At 38.3% G+C, this 20,990-nt stretch overlaps 1 pseudogene; it reads left to right on the top strand.

Moving 5' to 3' along the window:
• Positions 1-13,585: 13,585 nt before the first annotated feature.
• LOC144236105 (large ribosomal subunit protein uL11 pseudogene) lies at positions 13,586-14,079 on the top strand (annotated as a pseudogene).
• Positions 14,080-20,990: the final 6,911 nt, after the last annotated feature.

The following is a 20,990-nucleotide window of genomic DNA, read 5'->3' as shown; positions in this document are numbered from 1 at the left end:
AATGTCACTGTGTATTTACCTATTTTTACATAAATGGGATCACATTATACATGCAATATTATAACATGGTTTATTAATTAAGCAGTACCATGAACATTTCTCTATGTCAATAAATGTACTTGTACAGTGCAATTTTCAACAAATGGTGCATAGTATTCCACTTAAATAACAATCCATATTTATCTAATCCTGTACTGTTGAACCATTGAGTTGTTTCAAAATCATGTTTTTGCTATTAGAAATGATACTATAATGAGGTCACCCTGGGAAGAGTATTTTCCATAGAAGAGGACGAGCAGGGACAAAATGTCCCTGATGACAAGGATAGGCCCCTTGGGATGAAATGGAGCCCAAAGGACAAGAAAGAGCAGTCAGAAAACAAAAGTAGAATGGTGGTTGCCAAGGGCTTGGGGGGGTGGGGGGGAAATGGGGAACGGATGTGCAATGGGTATACCATTTCAGCCACGGAAGATAAAAAGTTTTGGAGATCCGATGTACGACATTGTTTTATTAAGAGGGTAGATCTTATGTTATATGTTTTTTAGCACAATAATATATATATGAAAAGAAAAGTAAGAGAAAAGAAAGTAAGAAGGGAAGGAAGGAAGGAAGGAAGGAAGGAAGGAAGCTACCAGAGAAGCAGAACTAAAACCAGGAAGGAGGGGTGTTAACAGAAATTAGTGGAAGTAAGAATTTCATAAAGAAGGGAGAGGGTTCTCAACACTGCACTGTTTGCCACACACCAATAAATGATCATCCATGGAATCAACTGGATGTTCTATACAATCCATAAATGCAACATCACAAAATTGCTTCACAAAGTCCTTGAATTTACCCCCCGCAAAATGCGGCCATTACTGAACCACTTCATCATCTAGTAGAGTTGGCATTCATGAGGTTGACTCTATAACCTGGAGATGCTTTCTAGAAACTCACTTGCTGACGTCTTGGTCCATGACAGCCTATGTTAATGAACACGGATGCTGTGTCTCATAAGCAATAACTCTCCTTTCTGGTGTTACAAATGGGTGTGGCCCCTAAATGACAGATTTCTGCACTGCCCATTGCTTATTATACAACTACAGGGTCACCCATACACAAATTGGCCAAAACCTTCCCTACTCCTATGGCTGTACTTTTACCATTGGTCTGGTTTCTTTCTGCAGGGGAGTTTTTATCTTTTCCCATACACATATCTAACATTTTCCATTGGAAACTATTGATTGCTTCAGTCACATCATGCATAAATATTAGAAAATACAAACAATAAATAAAAATCCCTCCAAAATGCATGAATGGGCCCCTTAAAATGAACCAACACCACTAACACTGCCATCAGCCTGGTTTAAGATGTAATGCGTTCTTACGATGTTAGATCCTGTCCTTTAAAGGCTGATGCTTTCAGGGCTTCCCAGTGGGGACCCAGGGTGGTAACTGAAAATGGTATTTTGCAATCCAACCCTGGATATGCTGAGGAGTTTTATGGCTTTAGCACTGAAATTCCCAAGTCCTTGAAAACTTCAGGATTGTCAGTTACCATGCATGTGGCCCCAGTTAGTTTAGCTACCTCTTTCTACGGAACCTCAACTAGAGGCCTTCTTTTTATTCCGGATTTCATAATCCATTGATTGCGAACGAATCACTGCCTCAGAAGGAATTACATGCAGTTTATCAACAGTTAATATTTACAAGAAATTATAAAAATACATAGAACAAATGACAAAAAAATGGCACAATTCTTTGGGGTTCTGGCATGAACCCCCCCAGACACACACACTGTGACTGATGTAGCTCTCACCCAGAAGTGATTTCTCAGTCCTATCCAGGTCTTATATTACACAGGATTGGTGTCATATCTGATCCTTCTTCATCCATCCATTCAGTCTGTAAATTGAGTGCCTACTATGTGTCTGGCAATATGCTGGGCATTAGAAACACAGCAGAGAACAAGAGCTGTATCCCACTTGGTGGAATTTACACAACAGTGGAGTAGACTAGTATTAATCAAATAATCTCACAAACGAATATGTAATTATTAATTTTGAAGAGTGCATTGTAGGAGAAATCCAGGATATCCAGCAGCTGATTTAGGGTCAGAGATAGCATCTCCAAGGAAGAAACATGTAAGCTCCCCATGAAGGCTGAGTAGAAATGCATATTAAAACTCCCACCAGGAGCACCTGGGTGCCTCAGTTGGTTAAGCGTCTGACTTTAGCTCAGGTCACGATCTCACAGTTCATGCGTTTGAGCCCTGTATCAGGCTCTGTGCTAACAGCTTGGAGCCTGGAGCCTGCTTCAGATTCTGTGTGTGTCTCTCTCTCTCTCTCTGCCCTCCCCTGCTCATGCTCTGTCTCTCTATCTCAAAAATAAATAAACATTAAAAATAAATAAAACTCCCACCAGAATAAAAAGTTTAAAAGTCAGGGGAATCTTGGGGCACCTGGGTGGCTCAATTGGTTAAGTTACCAACTTTGGCTCAGGTCATGATCATGCAGTATGTGAGTTTGACCCCTGTATCAGGCTCTATGCTGACAGTTCAGAGCCTGGAGCCTGCTTCTGATTCTGTGTGTGTCTCTCTCTCTCTCAAAAACAAATAAAGCATTAAAAAATATTTTTTAAGTCAGGGGCACCTGGGTGGCTAGGTCGGTTAAGTGTCAGACTCTTGTTTTCCGCTCAAGTCATGATCTCATGGCTCATGGGTTCAAGCCCCGCATGGGGTTCTGTGGAACCCTACTTAGGATTCTCTCTCCCTCTGTCTCTGCCCCTCCCCTGACTCAAAAAAGTAATTTAAAATGTTATAAAAACAATTTATAATTATCTGATAAAATTCTTGCACAAATGCACCAGAAAATATGTATAAAATGTCCATAGCAACATAGTTCTTAAGGAAAAAAAACTAGAAACAAGGTGAAGAGGAGGAAGGTGAAGGTGAGTGGAGAAAATTGAAAGGATCAGGAATGACTTGCCCAGGTCTGGCTGGGGCAGCTGGGTGGACAGAGTCGCCTAGCGACCTGCTTTCCCTGCAGGTCCCACAAGAGTCCATTTGCTTTTTGGTTTTGAAGTGCTCCCAGTTGCTGTCTGCAACTGCTCAAATATCACTCTACCTGCTTGTGCCTCAAAAACATTAAGGGCATTTTTATTGCTCTAGTGATTTCTCTGTTGCCTTTCAAAAACACCAAGAAATGCAGGAAATGCTGTGGAGGTAATTCCCTTCCAACGCCAGAGGACTCTATTACTGGCCCTTACTCTGTCCAGCCTCCAAATGTCCTCAGCTGGTGTAATGGCCTTTAATGCCAAGGGCAGCCTGAAAGACTCCCCCAGCACACAGCAGCCAGTTTTTCTATGATTATGCCCTGTCTCTCACCATGAAACTTCCCTCACTCACCACCCTGCCCCCTTCCCTCACTGAAGCTAGAGTTAAAAGCAGCCACCTGCTGCCCCATGGGGTTTAACTACTTTACTGTTTCATGCCTTCTTACATGTGTGGGTTACATATGCAACTTGGTACTTAGATCCATTTGCCTGTCTAAGTATTATGAATATGAATGGCTTGAATCATCTACTATTGAATACCCTGGCTTATAACGTGTCACTTCCATAGGTCATTTTGTTTTCCATGTTGATCAAGCCTGAAAGATTAATAGAGAGGAATACTATATTGAAATGCCTTATAAGAAATTGCCTAAGGAGATGAAACCATAGGCAAGACTTCAACATGACTACTTACACATCACCTTGTATGAAGCAATCACACTGTCATTCATAGAAAACAGCTCCCTATTACCTTGCTTAAACTAAGCAACAGTTAGCACTGACAATAGTTTTAGCAAAGTAAGAGGGTACAGACTATGCCATGTACTCTGAAACAGACTTTTACAGCCGAAGACTATACGTAAGGGTAAAACATGGTAGACTGTCCAGCATTATCCATGATGGGCATCAACTTTTTTTGAGAAGTTACACCAAAATCTTGGCCAAATCTTCCCAGGTATTACACAGTCTCACCTGAGAAGTCTTTCAAAATTATCAGGGGCTTCTTGTGATAACTCAGAGTCCTACTAGTTCCATCTCAAAACCTTGAGGGAAACTGTCAATCTTTTCTGGTCATGAAAAGAGGTATGAGGGGACTCTCTCTGCATGTCTATACCCGGCACTTGTGATAGGATGGAATGGTAAAGTCTTTTGTTCATAAAGGAAGAGAAGAGCGCTGTATGCCAAGGGTCACAGCCATTCAATATGCATGGTTTTGTTCTTTTCAGTTTCTTGAGTCACACATTGCTATGATGACACCTATTTTCTTAAGCTAAACCAGTCTCAGGATGATCAGTGATCACATGCACAGCAATATATTTGCCTCTTTTTCTGCTGCTGCTCTTAATGGTAGGTAAATCATTCTTGCAAATAAAATTGATATTAAATTGAACACATAGAATACATTATAAAAATCTTATGAGTGATGTTCTAAGAAATAACAAATTTTAGAAGCCAAATAAGTTTTTAAATTGGTAATGCCAACACATGATTCTGTGTAGTGCCATTAAATTTACTAGTATATCCAAATGTTATACTTTTCAAACACTACCCAATAATATTGACATGTTTTCCAATAGTTGAATATTATCTACAGACTATAGTTTGTATTTTTTTTAAGTTTGTTCGTTTGTTTGTTTATTTTGAGAGAGAGAAAGAGAAAGAGCAAGAGTGAGGGAGGGGCAGAGAGAGGAAGAGAGAAAACCCCAAGCAGTCTCAGAGCTGTCGGCAAGGAGCCTGATATGGGGCTTGATCTCACAAGAACCATGAGACCATGATCTGGGTAGAAATCAAGAGGCTGATGCTTAACCAACTGAGCCATCAAGGCACCCCCAGATTATAGTTTTTTATAAATATTTTACCAGGAAAAAAATGCAAAGAGAATAAGATGTGAAAATTGTCATAGAATGTCAGTATGAAATTAGAAATTGATCTCAAATCCAAATTAGCAAAGGAGGAAATGAGATTAAATGAAGCAGAACAAACCCTGATATCCAACTTGGAGATGCTTCTGGATGTACCCTTAAATATTCCTACCAATATTGATATAAAATGAAAGAAATTTCTCTATGTCTGAAATATTTGTCACAAAACAGAGATCAAAACTATTGGAAAGGACAATTCATATGTAGTGTGATTTAAAATTTTTATTTTAGGGTGACAACTTTTAAATATTAAATATTTGTAGTATCTTTCAAACTGTTACAGAATTTTTATTTGGCCTTTATTTGGTCCCTTCTTTTGGTGTTTTCTACTATCAAATGTTTTTATCAAGAAAACATTGTTCTGTGTGTTATTGAAATGTATAATATTTTCACAATATATCAGTTTATATAAACCAGTCATTTATTATACAGGGTAGATTTTTCTGTATAGAAAACCTCTGTATATATAACACCATCACAGAAATTCACTATTTATTATTATGGTCACTTACTATTTTTAAACTCATAAATAAAGTGTGAAAAATTACAATATAAGGTTTGGTTGTGGGAATTCTGGGAAATCCCCAGGGATTCTAACTTCTCATTCTTTAGACTCACATCTATTATGCATTTGGAAAAATCTATTTCCTGTACATTTAAAAATAGAAACCGCATATATTTAAGGTGTAAAACATGATGATTTGACCTACATCTATATGGTGAAATGATTACTACAGTCAAGCTAATGAACATATGTCCTTTGTTTTTGTTTGTGGTGAAACATATGCATCCTAAGGATGTTCCCATATCTTGGCTACTGCAAATAGTGGCAATGACCATGAGAGCACAGATACTAAGGTGCTGATTTCATTTCCTTTGAGTATCTACCAAGAAAAGAGATTGCCGGATTGTATGGTAGTTCTATTTTTAGTTTTTGAGGAACCTCCATGCTGTTTTCCATAATAGCTGTACCAATTCAGGTTGCCACCAACTGTGTGCAAGGGTTCCCTTTTCTCCACATTCTCAACAACCCTTCCTAGCTCTTCTCTGTGATGACAGCCATTCTAACAGGTGCAAGGTGATATCTCATTGTGGTTTTCACTTCCATTTCCCAGATGATTACTGATGTCGAGCGCCTTTTCATGTACATGTTGGCCATTTGCATGCTTTCTGTGAAAAAAAATCTATTCAGTTCCTTTGCCATGTTTTAATTGGGTTGTTTGTTTTTTGCTATTGAGTTGTAGGAGTCCTTTATTTAGATCAGATTTTAACCCCTTGTCAGATCTACAGTTTTTCCTGCCTATTTATTACTGCCGCACAATGCATCAGAAAGTTTGCACAAGAGTCTAACCCATTAGTTCAAGTGAACTTTATTTGCATATGGGTATATAGGCAGTATATGGTCTTACTATATACTACATCGAAGAATTCACTGGAATTGAAAAATTACTTTGTGAAAACTAGAATTTTCAGGAAATTCTTTCAAGTGGCCAAATATTAGTGGTACTAAGTAATTACACAGAATAATTAATCACACATTATATTTCACTGTTTGAGATTTTAAAGAAGGTAAAAATTTTCTGATGAGTTTCTTAACAATTCAAGAAATTTTATTCACGGCATTCCTCCATTATGATGTTATGATCTCATGGATAACAACATGGATTCTGTTAGAAAGAAAGCAGTTTCAAGTATTGTCTTTGACAGAGTGTTACAGCCTGAAGTATCTCCCCACCAAAACTTGTATGTTGAAGTCCTAGTTCCCCCAAACCCTCTCAGAATGTGACTGTATTTGGAGATAGGATCTTTAAAGAGGTAATTAAAGTTAAGTGAGGTCAATAGGGAGACAGTGATCCAATATGACTAGTGTCCTTATAAGAAGGGGACATTAGGACACTGACACACACAAATAGAAGGCCATATGAAGACAATGGGGTCATCTTGACCATCTGCAAACCAAGGAGAGAAACCTAAGAAGAAACCAACTTGCTGGCATCTTGATTTTGGTCTTCCAGCTTCCAGAACTCTGAGAAAACAAATCTCTATTGTGTAAGCCATTGTCTATTGTATTCTGTATGGCAGATCTAACAAACTAATACACAAAGATAGATCAGAAATCAGCCATATCAAATTCCACCCTGCCTTTCTTCCAAGTCTGCCACTTGTTCACATTCCCTTGAGGTCAATTCCTAGAGCAGCCAAATTATTAACTTTCTGAATCTACCAGAATGAATGGGCCATCTTTTTTTTTTAATCAAAGTGAGAGTCTCCAATAAAATACTAGATGCTTTTAGAATCCAACAATATATTCAAGTAGGCACTGTATGTTTTAATGAATAATTTATTTATTGTACTGGTATTAACTCTACAATTATCTTACTACCCCTTACTGGGACATTGCAACAATTATTCACATATTAGTGTACTGATTATTGAGACTGTGGGGCAACTTCGATCAAGTCAATAAAATAAATGAATAAAATAACAGAAGTTATGATATATTCTTCAAAAAAACAAAAGAAAAACCCTAGAATTTGTAGAATCCACAGTGAATCCTGATACAAAAACAAATTAGAAAAGCAAAATTGGCTGAAATACCAAACGTTTACATGGCTGTGATGGATGTCAACTTCATACAATTATTTGTTTATTCAGTTCAGTTGCTGCTTTGGGGGTCGAAAACAATCATGTGAATTCAACAAAATACATTTAAAATAAGGATGGGAGATCAAGGGAGGTTACTGTGCAGTGAACAAGAAAATAGCAAACCAAAACACTGTTTTATTTATATGTTTTATCAGATGATTTAGTAATGCCCTACAAACTCTATTTAATTAGGCTCATTTACATGATAGCAAAATAAATAAGTATTGTTTTATGCTGCTTTATATTATATCTTTCCCCCCTTTCTCTATCTTTTAGCCATCTCTTCTTTTGGAAGGTCCTGCACTATTTTTCTCATGTCTCATGTTTTACATCCTCATAATTGCATTTTATTGCTTTTCCGGTTGGGCAAGCTATTTTGAATCCTATCAACATTCATTTGAGTGTCTTTGTAGGAATCACTGAGTTAGTAGGAGAAGAAAAATAAACTAGCTAGTCCCTTATTCTCCAGGTATTTACTATCTAGAATGAACAAGCACTGAGAGGTTAGAACCAAATCTGTTTAGCTTGAATACAATTCCAGCTAATACGAGAGCAGGAATTAAAGGTGAAGTCATTTGACCCCTCTTCTAGTTTCTTCTCACCACCCCCCACCACCACATAAAGCTGCCATCAGCAGTAAAATGGATACATAAATTGTGGTAGAGTCATACAATGGATGAAGCAATGTGGATAGACATCTACAGCTACATCCAACAATACAGATGAATTTTGCATACACAATGCTTAAAAAAGAAGCCAGACATCAAAGGGTGCCTACTGTATAATTCATGTATAAAATGCATAAAAGCAGGCAGGACTATGGTGTTAGAAATCAGGAAAGTGGTTACTCAGGTGGCGAGTTGTGGGAAGCAGTGACTGGTTATTAGAAGCATGAGGGGGGATGTTCTGGAATGCTGGGGATGTTCTCTCTTGGTCGAAGTACTGCTTAAACAAGTGTGGTCAGTTTGTGAAAATTCATTGAGCTGTGTACTCACTTTCCTCTATGGATTATACTACCACACAAAGTTTTTAAAAATATTATTAAATTATGCCCAGCAATACAAAGTTTTTCTAATATTAATAATAATTTAGTCCTAAGTTTTCTTGATTTTCATAGCAACAGATAAGAATAATATTTCTTCATGACAAATCTTGAAGAGAGAGGAATTACTTCATTCAAAAATGTATAAGAGGGTCTTTGTAGCAAAGTCCCCTTTACACTTGGGCTGAAAGAGGAATCTGTGCAACGTAATTGATCAAGCTGTGTATCATCTGCCCATTCCAACTGATAAGCTAAAAGCCACAGGAAATTAGGCTAAAAAAGCCCCCCACACATAATTAAGGCTATTTTGAAAGGCAGCAAAGGGCACTGTGGCAACAAGAATCCCGAATATGATACTAAATGAACAAAGTACATGTGTTTTTAAATTATTTATATTTGATGCTCTTTTAAAAACATTCACCTCTACTATGCTAGCACCCATAAAGCAAAAGAGATCTAATGGACACTCCACTAAGTGGGAAATAAACAATTTGTGAATATAAAAAAGACAACCAAGTACCTTGTTTAACTTATCTACACAAAAGAAATATACATGGAGTCAACTGGGCCAAATGAGCTGTTTAAAAAAAAAAAGTCTCCTTAAGGAAAAACACAACAAAAAGGGAAATCAATTGAATTTTACAAGCTAGAGGAGTGTGTTATATAATGAAAGATCTATATTTAATTGAAAGTCTGCACTTTCCTTCCACATATGTCTATTGTATTTATTATATTAGCATATTGTATTTAAATGCAATTCCATGGGTCCCAATTGCAAAAACACAACAACAAGAAGAATGTTGAATTATATCAACCCAAAGTAAGCATCTTAAGACCTGATTAGATACATACTAAATCATGACATGACAGATATAAAATGAATCCCTAGTCTATCCTTGATTTCAAACAAGGACTTATGAAAATGGTTCGGAATATAAAATTATGGAAAACATTACAGTACATCAAAGCAAAGCAAGTTTAATTAGGCTTAGTTTGATAATTGCTGAAAACAAAGAACCTGCCTCACAGCATGGCTGGTGTAAAATCCAGCAGTAAGTCCAGTTGATCCAAATTAAAACCGCCCTATCTACCATCCCACATGAATCCTTTTATCTGAAGTCTACAGAGAACAAAGAATTACAATCCAGCTCAGAATGACAGAGGGCTGGTGGTTTTTTCATCAGGATTTGCTTTGGCTAAAACCTGACTATGTAGGTTTTGCTTCTTTATTTTAAAAATGTAACCCACAAGGACTTTATGTTAAAAGCCAAGCGACTAACCAGTAGTAGCGAAATCTGGTAGCAAATCAGGGTATTTCCTCATCATATTTAGACCCGTAGAATTTATTTCCACCTTTCCCCACAAAGGTGTCACAGGGAACAAAATTCATCACCTAGCAGCCAGATTCTTTTCTGAAGTATTGACTCTCTAGATGCGAAATGTAGAAATGGATCTCTCAGGAGAATTATAAAACTTCACCCAACTTTAAGGAGATTAAAAACATCATGAAATTAATTGGGTCACACTGTTATTGCTATACTAATTTTTCAGAGTGGAAAATTGTAACAGGAAATCTGTAAGCCTAAAAGGAAGTCAGAGGTGGAGATGGAATGCAACCAAAACTCCTGCCTTCCCTGCCTGGTCCAGGCCCTCATCACCTACCAGCAGTATGGTCACTGAGGCCTCCTCTCTGGTATCCCTGACATCAGGGCTTCCCGCCCATCCATGTGCAACACCCTCCCCCAAATTCTAATTCTAATAAATAAATATAATTGCGTTGTGTGCCCACTTATAGAGTTCCACTGAAATTAAAAAAATTTGATCCTCATATGAAAGCCAGTCAACCTCACTCATAATAAAAATGCTAATGAAAGCAGCAATTAAATATCATTTTTAGTTATTAAATGGGCACAAATGTCAAAAAAAATGATTAGTACTGTAAGAGAGTTATGGAAGAGGCACTTTTGTAAATACCTCTAGTGAAAGCATCAATTAGTATAGCCTTTTTGAAAATCAATCTGACTATATGAAATCATGAGCATAAAAAAAAGAGAAATCATATACTTTACCCTACTTCTAAGATTTTATCCTAGAAAGTAGCCAAAGTTATGAAAAAAGATTTATATAGAAAAACAGTGATGAGAGGCTAAAATTGCCATCCTTAGCAGTAGCAATGTAAAACTTCAACATTAAGAAAATAATAGGCCATCTCAAGAAAGACTAGACACCTGTCTCAATCCATTTAGGCTGCTCTAACAAAATACTGTGGACTGAGTGACTTGTAAACAAAAGAAATTTGTTCCTCACAGTTCTAGAGGCTGGGAAGTCCAAGATCAAAGTGCAAACAGATCCTGTGTCTCGTGAGAACCCACTTCCTCGTTCAATAGCTGCCCATCTTCCCACCATGCCTTCACATGGTAGAAGGGTAAGGAAGCTGTCTGGGGTCTTATCTATAAAGGCACTAATCCCATTCATGAGGACTCTACCCTCTTGATCTGATCACACCTCAAAGGCCTCACTTCCAAATTTCATCACATTGGGGGGTTAGGATTTCATCATGTGACTTGGCAGGGTGGGGGTGAGGTCACAAACATTCAGTCTATAGCAACACCACAGGGCAGAACTCTGAGGAGAAGAAATTCTACAGCTAGAATGAGCTACATATACATTGACTAGTGTCCAGAGTAAGAAAAAAAGTGAAGCTGATTGTTAAGGCCATACATACAGGCATACATGGGCAGGAGGAAGTTGCCTCAGTTTGCAATACCTGTAAAGTTGTTAATCTTGCGTTCAAAATATATATTGAGTTTTTAATAATGTATATACATAGCAAAGAATTCAAGTAACATAGAATATGCAAAGATGAAGCTTTAGCCCAAACACCACCACATGATATAAATCATTATTAATAGATTTTTCAAAGTTTTTATTTACGTATTTTTGAGAGAGAGGGAGAGTGTGCAAGTGGGGGAGGGACAGAGAGAGAGGCAACAGAAGGTCCAAAGTGGGTTCTGTACAGATAGCAGAGAGCCCAATGAATGGTGAGATTATGACCTCAGGTGAAGGCAGATGCTTAACCAACTGAGCCAGCCAGGCACCCCATAATATTAAAGTGCACATCAGCCCAGCAGTGTGCATAAACTGGGTAGGGGTACCTGGATGGCTCAATCAGTTAAGTGTCTGACTCCTGATTTAGGCTCAGTCCATGATCTCACCGTGGGTGGGTTTGAGCCCCACTTTCAGCTCTGCACTGACAGCATGGAGCCTGCTTGGGATTCTCTCCCTCCCTCCCTGCCCCTCCCCCACTCACACACATGTTCTCTCCCTTTCTCAAAATAAACATTTAAACAATTTTTTAAATAAACTGGATATAAGAAATACTTTTATAATAGGATCAAATATAACAAAATAATGTACTTTTTCTTGTTTAAATGATGCTTATCATTTTTTAAAAACTTTCTTTGGTGTTTTATTTTGTTTTGACTTTTTAGTCATTCATTCCATCAGGTACTGTAGGAGTAAAATCTTATGATCTAGCTTTACTCTGTCTTTTTTACAAAGGTGTTCCATACTCCTCCTCATGAAAAATCTTGATGCTGGCTCACACATCTCTAAAACCTGCTACAACTGATTAGTGTTTCTAACTCAAGAAACTTCCTTTATTAGGGACAACGACAGGCTCATTTCTGCATCACATGTTGTCAGGGTTAAGACCAAAATAGAATCAGAGTTGAGAAAAGAGGCCTATTCTTTTACTTAAGTCCATGTTTAACAACAACAATAACAAAATGGCTACTAGATCTCTAAAGCAGTAAATGTTGTCTGTTCCTGGGGAGTCTGCCCAATCTACTCTGTAATGGTTCTTCAGGACCATTATTTAGAGTCCCCTGTTGCTCTAACTCTGCTTTCAGTGTCCCTGTATTACAAGCATCTGGAATTAAATGATCTTGAAATAATCATTCAATTAGTGTTTACTGAGTACCTACTATATGCCCAACTCTGCACCTGTTGCTTTTGAAGAAAAATGAAAAGTCAAGTCTCTGCCCTCACAGAACTTCTCAGTTGGGGAGATAAGGTGTGTTCCTTCAAAACAGGGGCATAACAGCTCAAAACAGGAGATAAATGCTCCACTCTGGCCTCTGACTGGGCCTGAGGTTTGATGAGATTGATTACATCCATGCGGAGGCCCCAAGAAGTCGTTTTGTCCAACCTCTCACACTGAAGCGCTCGTCATAAATGCCTATTTGTTGAGCAGCCATTGCCGGTCCTCAACTGATACCTGCAAGTGACACTTTTAAAGTGGAAAATTATTGAGCTCTTTGTGTGTAAAAGGTTTCTGAACTACCCATTAGTCAACCAGTTCTCCCTCAGAAGCACATAAAACTGTCATTTTTGAGTCACATTGAGTCAACCACAGGCTACCTTCATTCACAGGGACAAAAATTAATGTTGAGCAAGAGGTCAGATACACCCATCTCTGCTACCATTTTAGTTTCTCAAAAACTTAATATGTACTTATCACTCATGTGTTAAAAGTCAATATTTTTTAACATAAGTTTCAGCATAGGTGGCAATCCAACCTAAAAGGAAGTATGGAACCAACCGTGGGTTCAAAATCTACCTTTGCCATTTTCCAGCTCTGTGACCTTGCACCAAAGACTTCTCATCAGCAAAATGGGATTATGCAGACCTCCCTGTGGAGGCCATTGTGAGGACTGACATAACTGTGAAGGGAAAGCACCAGGCACTGCTCGGTAACTGTTAGTTTTTTCCCTTCTTTTTGTGAGAGCTTCTCTATGTTTATGGCCTTATTGGGATCCCTAAATTTGAGTGTTCTAATATCTCATTCATTCACTTTAGGCTTTTGGCTGGGAGGGGGCTTAGATGCAACTCTCTTCGGTCACCCCAAACCCTTGTTCATCCCACACTAGCCACCTCCACCATGCTACCTAAGTTCAACCCCAAAGAGATCAAAATCATATACCTGAGGTGCACAGGTGGGGCAGTCCATGCCACATCTGCCATAGCCCTGAAGATCAGTCCCCTAGGTCTTTCTCCAAAAAAGGTTGGTGATGACATCACCAATGCAACTGGTGATGGGAAGGGTCTGAGGATGGCAGTGAAACTGACCATTCAGAATACACAGGTCCAGATTGAAGCGGAACCTTCTGGCTCTGATCTGATTATCAAAGCCCTCAAGGAACCTCCAAGAGACAGAAAGAAGCAGAAAAACATCATGCACAGTGGAAACATCACTGCTGATCAAGTTGTCAGTGTTGCCTGACAGATGCAGCACTGATCTCTAGCCAGAGATCTCTCTGGAATCATTAAAGAGATTGGGACTGCCCATCTGTGGGTTGCAATACTGATGGCAGCCGCTCTCATGACATCATAAATGACATCAACAATGGAGCAGGGGAATGCCCAGCTAGTTAAGAACTACAAAGGAAAATACTTCAATAAAGGATCATGAAGGCTTTAAAGGTAGAGAGAGTACTGAAATTAATGAGGACTTCATGAAGGATATAAAAACAACTAGAGCTGAATCTTAGCAAATACTTGGGCTTTGAGTAGGCTTCAAAAAGAGGGAAAGACAAGGCAGAGGTGGAACCTGCATAAACAAAGCTAGGGAGGCAGGAAAGAATGTAGCAACTACCGGGCTCCAGCAAGGAAGAAGGCAAAGGATTTTCAGAGAAACTCTGATGTGCCAAGAACCTTTGTGGGCTCATTTAGGCAAATGATTGCATTTAATTGTCCTAACAAGCCTATTAACTAGATTTATTTATTGGTTCCTCAATTATTAATTGAATGGCTACAAGGTTTTTGGAGGGGCTAGAAGTTAAGAAACTTGTCACAGACCATGTAGTCAAAAGGCAGAATTCACACCCAGAGCACTTGCCCCAAGCTTGTGTTTTCCCAGCTACAAGGTGCTACCTCCATAGGAGAGCAACATAGGGGTAATAAAGTAAGAGCAGGAGTGGCTGGGTGGCTCAGTCAGTTGAGCATCTGACTCTTGATCTTGGCTTAGATGGTGATCTAATGGTTCATGAGTTCCAGTCCTGTATTGGGCTCTTCACTGTTAGTGCTTGAGATTCTCTCTCTCTCTCCCCCTCCCTCTCTGTTCCTCCCTCACTTGTGCTCTCTCTTTCTCTCTCTCAAAATAAATAAATAAACTTAAAAAAAAGCGAGGGCAGATTACAGAGGACTCAAAAGCTGGGTAGATGAGTTTAAAAATTGTTGCTATGTTGATTATTCTATTGCCCTGTTAATTAAATTATAAATACATTAGCCAGCCATGTATATCATTTATCAGCGATCAAATAAATCGTAAGATATAATTTTTGTTGATAAGATTAAAGGAGACATGGCAACTGAATGCAATAACCAATCCTATACTGGCAGGAAAAAAAGAAATATGTTGTAAAAAACCATGATTGGGTTGATTAACAAAACTGGAATTAGGATGGTAGATTAGATATAAAGTATTCTATCGATGTTAACTTTACTGAGCTTGATAACTACATTATGGTAAGATAAGATAACATCCTTTTTTAGAAAATACACATTGAAATGTTGAAGGGTAAGGGCTGGGATGTATGCCACTCTCAAATGGTTCAGAAAAAAAGGTGTATATATATATTTATGTATATATAAAATTTATATTTTATATATATATACTTATAAATATATAAAATATATGTGTGTGTATGTATATGTATATACATACAGAGAGAGACAAAAAGAGAATGATAGAACCAATGAGATATAACATATTAACTATAGGTAAATCCTTATAAAAATGTAATCAGGTTTTCTTTGTACTATTTATATTCTTGAAACTTTTCTTCAAATTTTCAGTTATTTCCAAAAGAATTATATGTTATTTTTTTTATCACTTTTACTTTGAAGATTTGGGATGAAGTGCTTTGATAAAATATTCAAGATCTAAACAAAAATGACTTTTTGAAACAAAAATCTACCATTTGACACTTTTCTCTTTTTAAAAAAATCAAATCTAATTTATCCAGAATGTAGGAAAAGGGAATTTAATGAGCACCTAATGTGTTCTAGGTCCTTTACACATTTTTTTCATGTAACCCATTCTCGTTACAAGCTTTCAAGGTAGATTTTATCCCCATTTTTCAAGTGATAAAATTGGGCTCAAAAAACTCAAAATTCCCAAGGTAAGGTGGAAACTGAATTTGAATCCATATCTATTTAATATCTATAGTGTTGGAGTGCCTAGGTGGCTCAGTCGGTTATGCATCTGACTTATCTTAGGTCATGATCTCACAGTTCATGAGTTCAAGCCTCGAATTGGGCTCTGTGCTGACAGCTCGGAATCTGGAGCCTGCTTCAGATTCTGTGTCTCCCTCTCTCTCCACCCTTCAACCACTCACACTCTGTCTCTCTCTCTCTCTCTCTCTCAAAAATCAATAAGCATCAAAAAATTAATATCCATAGTGTCAAATCAAACATTCATCAGTAAATACTTATAAGGTAAGAAAATATCACAATCATCTCATTTTTTATGTGAACTTAAAATGCACTCATACAAAACTATCATACTTGATATTAAATGAACACTGACTAATGTCCACCCTTTATCTAGATTATCCTAAAAGCATAGTTTGGATTATTTGCCTTAAGTGTGTTGTCTTACATGTCTCTTCCGAACCTTTGATGAATGAGGTCAATCACCAACTAAAGAAGCTGAATTAGGAAGCAAAGAAAGGAGATGTTGTAGCAGAAACTGCTGGCCATAACCTCACCTGACCACAACTGCATTCCCCACTTGTTAGATTCTGATTTTCATCCCACACTCATTGTAGGCAAGCATGCGTATGTGTGTGTGTGTGTGCACGCACACACACACACACGTGTGCACACATATGCAAACGCACATGATTTCCCCTTACTCCCTACCCACTCAAGCCTATATACCCCCAACCTGCAACTCTGTCCTTCTCTCCTGTCCTGTCCTATCAACACCTGTTATCAGAGAAGGCCCACAGGTACTTAGGGCCCACAGTAAAAACAGGACCACCTCATGTCCCATTTCCAAGGGTTTGTGTCTCCACAGATAATTTCATCCAACAATGCACCCACTGATTCAATTTCCTTTGTCACATTCTCTATTGTGATTCCAAACAGACATAAATGATGTTAAGCCAGGCTAAGAATGTGTTTGGAGATCATATAGAATGGAATTGGATATAAGAAGAGGTGTCAATTATCACAGACTTGTTCATCTTTTCCCTGCCACGGTGCCATTTGAAATTTTTCCGTTACTCATTTAGATTCCAATCTCTGAGCTTCTCTCTCCCTTCCAGCTTCTGAGTCAAACAGATTTTTCTCAGCAAAATAACCCTTCGGTGACTACCAGGGACAGACTGGTATGTGGGCTACAACAGATGTACAAGACAAGCTCTACAGGCATGTTAAAGGGTTCAGTGTCAAGATAAAATTTATCTAATGCAGCATTTCCTCTCAAGTGCAATTTATCATCCCTTAGATGTTGAACCCCTTATAAATATTAGATTCTCTTTTTTCACAAACAGTGTTTGTTATTTTACCCTTGGTTCAGGACAGGCTCTGAAATTAGATTGACTCATTTTATTTCTGCTTGCAAATTCACTTTCTTTACTTCCAATTCTAATTTTTTTCCCTTTGCCTTGAAATTCAATTTATATTCTAACACTTTGAAAAACAATGTCAATTAGAATTTGGCACTTTTGTGGAAGCCGTTTGTTCCAAAATGCCTTTTAGCACATCCACATCAATGCAGTGTCTGTTGGTGGACCCACATCCTGGGAAAAGTGCTGGCATCTACAAAGTTACCCAGTGTTTGCCTCTAGTGTGACAATATCTCTGATGTCATGAGGACTTTGCTGTGACTGAGCAGAGATCCAGTCACTTCTAAAGCTATTAAGGCCAATGATGACAGAACATTAGAACTCGAGCTGTCTGTGCCAGCTGATTTTATGGTGGCGAGATTGGGGAAAGGAGCGATGGTCACAGAGCCATGATCCTAGAGAGTGATGATCAGGTCCTGACCCATAAGAATGCCAGGTCATGTAGCATGTCCAAAGATATTGACAAAGCATGAGCCTCCTGAAGTAAGAACTGGAAATACCAGTGCATAACCAATAGATGTCAGAAATTGAGGAGAGATGCACAAGACGTGCAGGGGATCAGAAAAGCAAACTAGGCAGTAGATAAGGCAAATTCTGGAAATGGGCTAATGTCCCCTGCTGGTTCCCTGCTTTGTATAGGCAGAATACTTCCTTCTTTGGAAGGGGCAGAATTCAGAGACTTTCCAGCTAGACACCTGTGCTGAACTAGGCCTACAGACATGCAGCTCTATGTAAGCTGAGGCTTCCCCAGCTGATATTAATCACTTGCTCCCAAAACTCCCACAGTACTTTGTTACCTTATTTACAACCCTTGAAATAATGGATGTGGAAGTGCTTCGTAAACTGAAAAGCACTGTACAAATGTCAGATGTTGGGAGTTTAGCAGGGGAGCAATAGATAATGCCTCTCTTCCACTCCTGAGTCAGGAACCAATTGAGAAACAGACACAGAGAGTCAGCCAGACTAAGATCAGCTTGTCAGACTTATTACTGATAAAAGCTGGTTCAGGTGCAGGGCCACAGAGAACTTCATGTTTCACCCCAGAATTAAACTCACCCCTCAGTCAAGGCCAACTGCCTGAAGCCTGACCAAGGAGCCTAAGCTAATCAGAGGCATCCTTCCTCCTCCCCTGGGGAGACATGAAGGGGATGGGGAGCAGAGCAAGGGGAGGCCGGGAAATGTTACTCTCAGTCCCTCCACATAGAAAAACAAAAAGAAAACAAAGTCCATTCACCATGAAAGACTTTCTGTGCTTTATACTTCAATCATTTCTGTATACTTGGTAGGCTCTGGGCTAGATGGTGAGGATATAGAGAGCAATGAGACTTTAGGAAGTTTATAATCTCACAGAAACTATTAACAATCCAATGTGGTAGCTGTCCATTAGGAAAAGTGGAGTTCATCATGCCCAGGAAAGTTGGGAAAGGTTTCAGAGAAAAGGTGATAAGTGGGTTGGCTCTTCAAGTGTGCATAGGAGTTTGTTACATGGAGAAGAGAAAGAAAGGAATTATTATTCCCAGTATAGGAAGCAGCAGAGCAAAATCAGAAAGCCCAAACCCTAGAAAGAAATGGGACCCAAATAAATTAACACAAAGGCCTTTGAGAGTACAAAGCTATATACCCTTGTATCTTACACCTTGTATCTTTTTTTTAATGTTTATTTATTTTGAGAGAGAGAGAGACAGAACATGAGTAGTGAAGGAGCAGAGAAAGAGGGAGACACAGGATCTGAAACAAACTCCATGCTCTGACTGTCAGCACAGAGCCTGACACAGGGCTCAAACTCACAAACAGTGAGATCATGACCTGAGCCAAAGTTGGAGGCTTAACCGACTAAGCCACCCAGGCACCCTGTACCTTGAATCTTTTTTATACACCAAAGTTGAAGGCAAAATTTTATGAGACATGGGTGGTTCACTCTTTACCAAAAGTACAATTCAATAGACGATAAAAAACAAGAGGAGATACCATTATTTTCTCATGTCTCTTGGAACATTAAAGGGAGTCTACATCGACTTTTAGTAAAATTCCCTTTCTTATACTATCGACTTCTCTCATATTCCAAACCTGGCAAGAACCCCTCTTCTTAACAGTCCCTCCAAATAAATAAAGGCTTCTTCAGACAGAAGGAAACACACCCACGTTAATCATTTATGCTTTATGTCCTAACATATATTCACAACACATATGAAATATATGATATATACAACCTACGTAGGTAAGAATATCAATCTCATTCACTATGTAGAAAATTCACTGGTCATTCGAGAATAAAATCTGTATCCAAACATACTTCCCATTGCTCTCTTCCTACATTGAAAAGCAAAACATTTTGGCTGCTTCCTCCAAGTTTAAATTTTTAGGATCCTCTTACATGCGTTTGTCATAGTTTTTGAGCAGCTTCCTTCACCCTAGGGAATGGAATTGCATCCATCTGTCATCTGAACTTTTTCAAATATGCTTCCCCAAAAGTCTGAGGACAGTGCTTGCCTATAACTCTAAGTTGTCAGAGTCACATTCTCCAACTGTTCCTATCACATACACTTCATCAGACACTCTTCCTGATTCTAAGGGAGGCCTAGGCTTATGCCCTTCACAAGCTTCTGCCCTCCCCCTGCTCCCACCTGGCTTTGCTGATCTACTCAGGAGTTACCTGCTAAACCTAATGACTCAGCTGGGCTTCAATACCAGCATCCTCAACAAACAAACAGCAAGAAGAACTCTTGACTAGAATATTTCTAAATGTCAGCTTGTCCCCATCCTCCACATGGCTGTGCTTCTGTTCTCAGGGGTCTATTGTCTGGCATTGTTATGACTAAGAGTACCAAACTGCTCAGGAGAAAAGTGTATCTGTAACAAAATAACAAGGAGTTAACATATTTAATAGAGTGAAAGACAATACAGAAAATTAAGACCTTCAATTCATAGGTGGATAAACAAACAATTCACCAAAATTAAATACAAATGATTAACAAACTCAGGTGAAATTTTCACCCTCTCAAGTAGTCAAAACAATACAAATTAAAACAATGATAAGATAAAATTTGATAACAAAGATAGTTAAAAGATCATATCCAATGCAATCAAAAGTTTAGGAAGACAGATATTCTCACATTTCTGACAAATTGGTATAATCTTTGTTGAAAGCAATTTCAGAGTATTTGCTGCCAATTTTAACATTCTGTTATAAGGATAGAATAAAAATGTATAAACAAAGATATTCATCATTATTTGTATTACTCAGCATTATTTGTAATAGCAAGAAAATTAGAAATATCCTTAATGTCTCTTTTTAAACTAATAGTTAAATAAATTATTTATGATGCTGATAAGGATTTAATGCATAAGAAACTATCCACATGTATGTATGTATAGTATAAATTTGAAAATTTGTCAGATATGCATAGGTAGAAGAATAAAAAGGAGGGGTGCCTGGGTGGCTCAGTCGGTTGAGCATCCAACTTCGGCTCAGGTCATGATCTTATGGCTCATGGGTTTGAGCCCCGCATCAGGCTCTGTGCTGACAGCTAGCTCAAAGCCTGGAGCCTATTTCAGATGCTGTATCTCCCTGTCTCTCTGACCCTCCCCTGCTCATGCTGTCTCTCTCTCTCTCAGAAATAAAAATAAAAACATTTAAAAAAAGGAAATACACTAAAATATTAAAAATAATTGAGTTTAAATGATGGAACTCATTAATAATTAAATGATTTT

Source organism: Crocuta crocuta, unplaced genomic scaffold, assembly GCF_008692635.1.
Source record: "Crocuta crocuta isolate KB4526 unplaced genomic scaffold, BGI_CrCroc_1.0 scaffold551, whole genome shotgun sequence".
NCBI classification, from domain to species: Eukaryota; Metazoa; Chordata; class Mammalia; order Carnivora; family Hyaenidae; genus Crocuta; species Crocuta crocuta.
The sequence above is the reverse complement of the archived record's forward strand: the minus strand, read 5'-3'. Positions and strand labels throughout refer to the sequence as shown.